Genomic DNA, 7717 nt, shown 5'->3' with positions numbered 1-7717 from the left:
CCCTCACCATATCGTTACCTTGTGAGATTGAATTTGCTGAGGTGTGCAAGTAATCGGATATGAAAGTAGTGGTGGACTCTTTATGATCGAAAAGAGTGAAGATCTCATGCACCAACTCCTTCATCATAATATCGTCTTCATCAAGATTGGACCCACCATATATATCTTCAAGTTTAGTCCAAACTTCATGAGCTGACTTGCAAGTCGAGATAGACTTAAACACTTCAGGACTTATGGTTTGATGAATGGCAAGAAAAGCCTCACAATCAAGATACATTACATTAGTATATGAAGATGCATCATCTTTTTTGTCGGCAATCCCTACAAGAACAATTCGTAAAGTATTTGGGCCCATGGCCCGAAAGTGATGAAGCATACGAATTCTCCATAGGGTATAATTTGTGCCATCAAAGTCAAAGGTGTCATTATGCACTAATCCAATAGTCGACATCGATACCCTCTAGGTCGTGAAACCTAATTAAAGAGAGACCTTCCTCTGATACCAATTGAAAAGACCTCGATGACGCCTAGAGGGGGGTGAATAGGCTATTTAAAAACTTCTTCGGATTTGGCTTAAACCTAATGCGGAAATAACCTAAGAGGATACTTGTCAATCACAAATCCTAAATGCACTAGGCACTGCAACGTGTATCAACAACACGATCTACCAAGATGGACACAATACAGTTACTAACAAGCACAAGTAAGTTACACAAACTTACTTGAGCTATATCACACGACAAGTAGGTGACCGACACAAGATACTAGATCACACTATAGCACACGATATATCAAAAGCTGCAAGTGTGAACGTGTGGATATAGAAGGTATGCTTGAATGATTAATCTTGTACAAGAAATAGCCAACACAATATAATGAGCACAAACAATATGCAATGTATGTATGCTCAAGTAACACAAGTAAACCACAAGTAAGGAGTTAGGGTTAAGGAAAACCAAGGTCACTGAGACGAAGATGTATCCCGATGTTCACTTCCTTGGAGGGAAGCTAGTCACCGTTAGAGAGGTGGATGTTACCACGAAGGCACACCAACGCCACGAAGGCTCACCCTATTATCCCTTTGAGATAACACCACGAAGATGTTTCTCAACCACTAGTAGTAAGCCTTTGAGGTGGCTTCCAAACCCTCACAAACTTTTCCTGGCGTAATCACACGGATTGATTCCTCTCCGGAGAACTCCTACCGCCTAGGAGTCTCCAACCTCCAAGAGTAACAAGATCACGGGGAATGCTCAAAACTTGCTCAAATCTCAAATAGCTTGGGTTGAGAGAAGGAGAGGGAGACGATCTATCTTTTGATTGGAACAACTATCAAAGGGGCTCACAAATGCTCTTGGATCTAAGATTTGGTGTGAGCAAATGTGTGTGAGGTAGAAATGTGTTCTTATGAGGATATGGCTGTGTTGGGCCCCCTCTCACGAAGTGAGAGGGGGTATATATAGTGAGGAGTATAAAACAGCCGTTGGGGACACTTTAAGTCACACAGGGGTCGGACATCCGGCAGTTCACGGATGTCCTGGCGTCCACAAGGAGTCGGACGTCCGACAGGGGTCGGCCATCCGAGGGCTGTAGATATGTCTGGAAACACAGTGGAGTTGAACAAGGACCGGACGTCCGGAGAAGGTCGAAAGTCCGAGTTATTCGACTCAAACTTCTCTGGTGCAAGATTCTGGATTTCCGAAAGGGGACGGACGTCCGGCCCTCGGACGTCCGGAGGGAGCCGGAAGTCTGAGTTATATGGCTCAAGTTCTTCTGGTGCACAGCTCCGGATTTCCGAAGCTGGTCGGACGTCCGGCCCTCGGACGTCCGGAGGGAGCCGGAAATCCGAGTTATATGGCTCAAGTTTCTCTGGTATAGGATTCCGAATTTCCGAAGCAGTCGGTCGTCCGGCCCTCGGATGTCTGGAGGAAGCCGGATGTCCGAGGCAGTGGTCTTGTTTTCTGATAACAGCAGAGCAGTGGAGATGTGGTATGAGCCGAACAGTGGATATCTAGTTTGAGCAAGTTCATCACAAAACCTGTGATCCCCTCTTAATAGTGCGGGATCCCTAAAGACTCAAGAATTGTAAAAGGGGTACCGATGATCCATACTTGAGTGTATACTTTTATTCGCTGATCATCACTCCGCACCGCTAACTTCAAAGGAACTGATACCTTTGAGTTAGCCATTTCACTTGAGCTTGATGTTGTTGTTCCTTCCTGGCTCAATGTTGAAAGCAAGACATGATGAAGTCTTCAAGTAGCTCTCCCATACACAATGTGGAAAGCCTAGCTTATATATTCATCTTCATTTGTCCACCATGTGAACATCCACAAGGATCAAGCATGTAGTGCTCAGGAATGCTTATCTTGATCTTGTCCTTGTTAGCACATGAGCTTGTCCTTATCAACACATGATCATTCACAATAGCTTAAAAGGGGATTAGTGATTAATTATCTATATGTGTGTTGTCAGCAACACCAAAACACGATTAAGGGCATGACTGCACTTTCACACCTGTAACTAGCAACGCTAACACAGGGTTAAGCAAGCAGTAACATAGCCAATCAGTGGTATGCTAGGTTGAACAGGTTGAAGGTTTCATGGCATTGTTGAGAGGCCGATATTCAACATGTGGTAGGCAACGAGACATAATCGATAGAAACGATAAAACTAGCATGGCAATGATAGTAATGGTATCTGGGGAAATGGTCATCTTTCCTGAGATCCCGCTTGGAAGAAGAATGCCTCCGTGAAGCAGACGAACCGACGTAGTCGAACGGGTCCTCACAATTTGGCACGCTGCGGGACTCTGTCAAGACGAAGCAAACCGGAAACACAAATCAACACACGGAATTCACCACACGATGCACAACACAAATGATGCATGAGCAGCTGAATACATGCAAGTCACGACATGACAATTCACACAAACAGACACTACACATTAAGTGAAGTTCAATATGCAATGAGTTGCATATTGACGAAACTCCACGTTTATTATTTAGTTCTATCCCGATTTTGTACATGGCAATATTAAATGTTGTTAAACATGGCAAAAGGTGAAGCGCAAGTAATCTACCTATCTAGGAATTTTAAATGAGGTCGGAAATGACATATAGCATCTCCGGAACGACCTCACCCGTTAATTTGCAATTCTGTACAGATCTGAACTAACACATTTAGTTAGTTGTTAAACAGCAAAACAAATAGGTTCACGTGATTCTACGTGTCGTGGCAAGCAATTTACACATAGAGATCATCTCCAACGGAGCTACTGATCAAAAGATACGGACACCGCAAGATATGATGGCATGAATGCAATATGTGTGCAACAACGGTCACGAGCATTTCAAAACATACAACCAGCAAGACAAAATGAAACTACACGATATTCTAAGCAAGTTTCATGTAGGACACGATCAAATCGGAGCTACGGTTCAACAACTACGAGCAAAACAAGAAATCACTACAATCTGCCAAAATCAGCCACATAGCACTTTCTACACCCCACAACTACGAGCTACACAACTCCAATAAACTCAACCAAGGCATGACACGATAGAGGGCAAGACGCACTACAACAAACAACTAACAACAACTAGCATGGCATCATGGATCACTAGGGAAAGAAGTCACAAAATGGCATCTCACACACTATTTCAGACTTAGTGGAAATAGCAGTTTATGAAGCAGCAGTTTTCGATCTGAAGCCATATTGACAGCAGCAAAACCATAAGCTACAGGACTCCAAATGGCATGAAAATTCACAACATGCTAGAGAAACATAAGGTCTACAACTAACTCCATTGGACCAACCTCAAAAGAGCTACAGATCAAAAGATAGAAGCAAGACAAGACAGCAACAAAATATAACAGATTCCATACTTAGAAATATTTCAGCACCTCCAAATCAGCACTATTTCTAGCAACTTGAGAGCAAGCAAACCACACCTAAATATGCATTTTTATTGCAACAAAAAATACCAGGGGCTAGACTAAACATCAAAGGGCAACTCTCTAGTTGACACCTCCTTCAAACGAAGCACGGATTAAATCCTACAAAATAGCCAAGAGGGCAACATGTCAAATTGTCGTGCGAACTAACTTGCTCAAAAGCTAAAACTAATTACACAGGAAAATCCTATGGATTTTTCTACCCCGAAAACATATAAAATATGTGGGGTTGCACAACATTAATTTCACCACACGTAAATGCGAGAAAAATAACCTAAGCACGAAAAATAAACTAGCGGCAAATCCCTACACGCAAAAATACCAATGACCGCTCTAAAATACATGGCTAGAGGGTTCCTAAAACATGAACATTTAACCTACGGCATACGGGCAAACTGGACACGCGCGAAAAATAAATACGGGACACAAACATAATAGGACAGCACATGTTTCTAGGCATATGACACGCTAAACAACGTCAAACAACTATGCAAGTTGCAAAAACGGATTCTACGCGAAATTCTACACCAAAACCATATCTAATTCATCACGATCCGAACTACGGATAATAATCTACGGACGATCTAATATTCATCTAGTTTCTAGAATTTATTAATTCCGAAAATAACCTAATATACTAATGGGCCGAACAGCATGCGCAACATAATAAAAATGCGCTGGGGGCGGGGAATGGCCTCACCTAGGCCTGGCCGGCCTGGATGGACAACTGGGCCGAAGGGGCGTTGGGGGAAGGCGGAATTGGGCCTGGTCCGGCCTGGTGGGGAGACCGGCTGCGGTGGCCACCTGGGCCGGCTGCTGGCGCCCTCGGGCCTGCTCGGCTGGGAGGCCCACGCAGGTGGCTCGAGCGCTGGGACAGCCCGACATCGCGGCGGCTGGCGCTCCCTCGATCCCGCTTGGATCGAGGAGCAGGAACCGGCGGCGCTGCCTGGAACGAGCGGATCCAATCCCCGGGGACCAGCTCCCGACGGAGGAGGCGAGCACCGGCGGGCAGGGCGGCGCGGCGACGTGGGAGAGGAGCTGCAGGCTGTGGGGCAAGGGGCGAAGCAGCACAGGGCGCTCGTTCTCCGGCCGGTTGTTGTTGCATCTCTGGTGATGTCGGGGGCGACCGGAGGAAGACGACGGGAGGCTTCCGGAGGGGCTGGCGATGAGGAGGCAGCGGGGCACGGCGCTCGGGCCTGCTGCCTCGGGCACGGCTGCCATGGATGGGATCTCGGGAGCCTCGGGGGCTCGAGACAGAACGGGTGGCGGCGGCGGCCGGATGGGCCTGCCCGGGCCCGATCTGGGCTCGACGGGCCCGCGGCGGCTGGTGGGTGGTGGGAGGAGAGACAGAGAGTGGGGGGCTAGGGTTTCGGGTGGACGGAAATCGAGGCACGGCTAGGGTTGTTGTCCAAAATAATAGGAGGGGTCTATTTATATTCAAATGGGGGGCTAGGTTAACCGGAATTTCGTTCCGGATCCAACCTGCGGTCTGAATCGGACGATTCCGTATGCGGGAACGGGTAAGTGGCTGTGAGGAGTGGTTTACCGGAGACGAGAGGGAAAACGGGCGGCGCGGAAACGCATTTTAAAACACCGACAGCCGTCCGACGGTAGACCGAATACGGTGCCGCTACGTTCGGGTACCATACGGACTCCGATCGCGACGAAATTCGACAGGAGGCCTAGCTATAACTAATCACGACCGCATGCCAAGTTTCACCTCGATCAGAGAAAGTTTTCAACACACTTTTAAAACAGGGTTTCGACGGTGCCGCGGTCGCGTGCGTGTGCGGTCGGGCTCAGAACGGACAACGACGAGAACCGACAACTAACAACGGATGCAACTTTTGAAAACTGGTGGCAATGGAGATGCCGATGCAATGCTGATGATGCACATGATGTGATGATTATGCGACAGAAGAAAATAGACACACAACGAAAACGGAAAGAAAGGGGAATCTTCTGGAACGTGGGTCTCGGGCCGTCACAGTGGACCACAAGCCCACAGGCCGCGGCCACACCCCCCCCCCCTGGCCGCGCCGTGAGGGCTTGTGGGGCCCACGTGGCTCCACCACCCCCAAACTCAGCTCTATATCTTCTGTTTCGCCCGAAAAAAAACAGAGAGAAGGTTTTATCGCGTTTTGCGATACGGAGGCGCCGCCACATCCTGTTCTTCATCTGGAGGGCAGATCTGGAGTCCGTTTCGGGCTCCGGAGAGGGGAAATCGTCGCCATCGTCATCATCAACCTTTCTCCATCGACAATTCCATGATGCTCTTCATTGTTCGTGAGTAATCTCATCGTAGGCTTGCTGGACGGTGATGAGTTGGATGAGATCTATCATGTAATCGAGTTAGTTCTTGACGGGGATTGATCCCTAGTATCCACTATGTTCTAGATTGATGTTGCTACTACTTGGCTATGCTTAATGCTTGTCACTAGGGCCCGAGTGCCATGATTTCAGATCTGAACCTATTATGTTGTCGCCAATATATGTGTGTTTTAGATCCTATCTTGCAAGTTGTAGTCACCTACTATGTGTTATGACCCGGCAACCCCGGAGTGACAATAGCCGGAACCAGTCCCGCAGATGACCATAGTATGAGGAGTTCATGTATTCACCGTGTGTTAATGCGTTGGTCCGGGTCTTTATTAAAAGGAGAACCTTAATATCCCGTAGTTTCCATTAGGACCCCGCTGCCACGGGAGGGATGGACAATAGATGTCATGCAAGTTCTTTTCCCTAAGCACGTATGACTACATGCGCAATACATGCCTACATTAGATTGACGAACGGGAGCTAGTTACTTATCTCTCCGTGTTATAGCTGTTACATGATGAATCACATCCGTCACACTTATCCATCACCGATCCACTGCCTACGAGTCTTTTACTACTGGTAATTGCTATGTAACTTTGTCTAGGCTTGTCCCTTGCTACAAAAGGGATTGGGCCACTCTTCTGCTACTGCTCTCACTTTGCTGCTACTGTTGCTACTGATGTTACTCTGTCGCTGTTGCTACTATTGTTCCTTGCTACTCCGTTGTTACTAGTTGAAAGATCTTTTCCGACACCGTTGCCGAGGAAGAATATTTCCCGTCCACGGGCAACTTACTAGCGCCATTGATACAACAGTTAGGAATAGTCTGCCGTCAACAGATCGTTTCTGGCACCGTTGCTATCATACTACTTTGCTACTGATACTTTGCTTACAGACACTAATCTTTCAGGTGTGGTTGAATCTGGTAAACTCAGCTGCTAATACTTGAGAATATTCTTTCGCTTCCCTTGGCGAACCAACAAATTTGGGTTGAATACTCTACCCTCGAAAACTGCTGCGATCCCATACGCTTGTGGGTCATCACTTGCTACAAATCATCTCACCACACAATCACTTGTTACCGACAATTTCAGTGCGTGCAGATTTTACCTTGCTGAAAGCCACTTGTCAGATTCTTCTGCTCCTCGTTGGGTTCGACACTCTTACTTATCGAAAGGACTACGATTGATCCCCTATACTTGTGGGTCATCAAGACTCTTTTCTGGCGTCGTTGCCGGGGAGTGAAGCGCCTTTCGTAAGTGGAACTTGGTAAGGAAACATTCATATAGTGTGCTGAAATTTATTGTCACTTGTCACTATGGATACTAATCCTTTGAGGGGCTTGTTCGGGGTATCTTCACCTAGAACGGAAGCACGAAGAGTTTCTCCTCAACCTGCTGCACCTACTGAAGATATTTGCTTTGAATTTCCTTCGGGTATG

Source organism: Hordeum vulgare, chromosome 5H, assembly GCF_904849725.1.
Source record: "Hordeum vulgare subsp. vulgare chromosome 5H, MorexV3_pseudomolecules_assembly, whole genome shotgun sequence".
NCBI lineage: Eukaryota > Viridiplantae > Streptophyta > Magnoliopsida > Poales > Poaceae > Hordeum > Hordeum vulgare.
Note: the sequence above shows the minus strand (reverse complement) of the source record.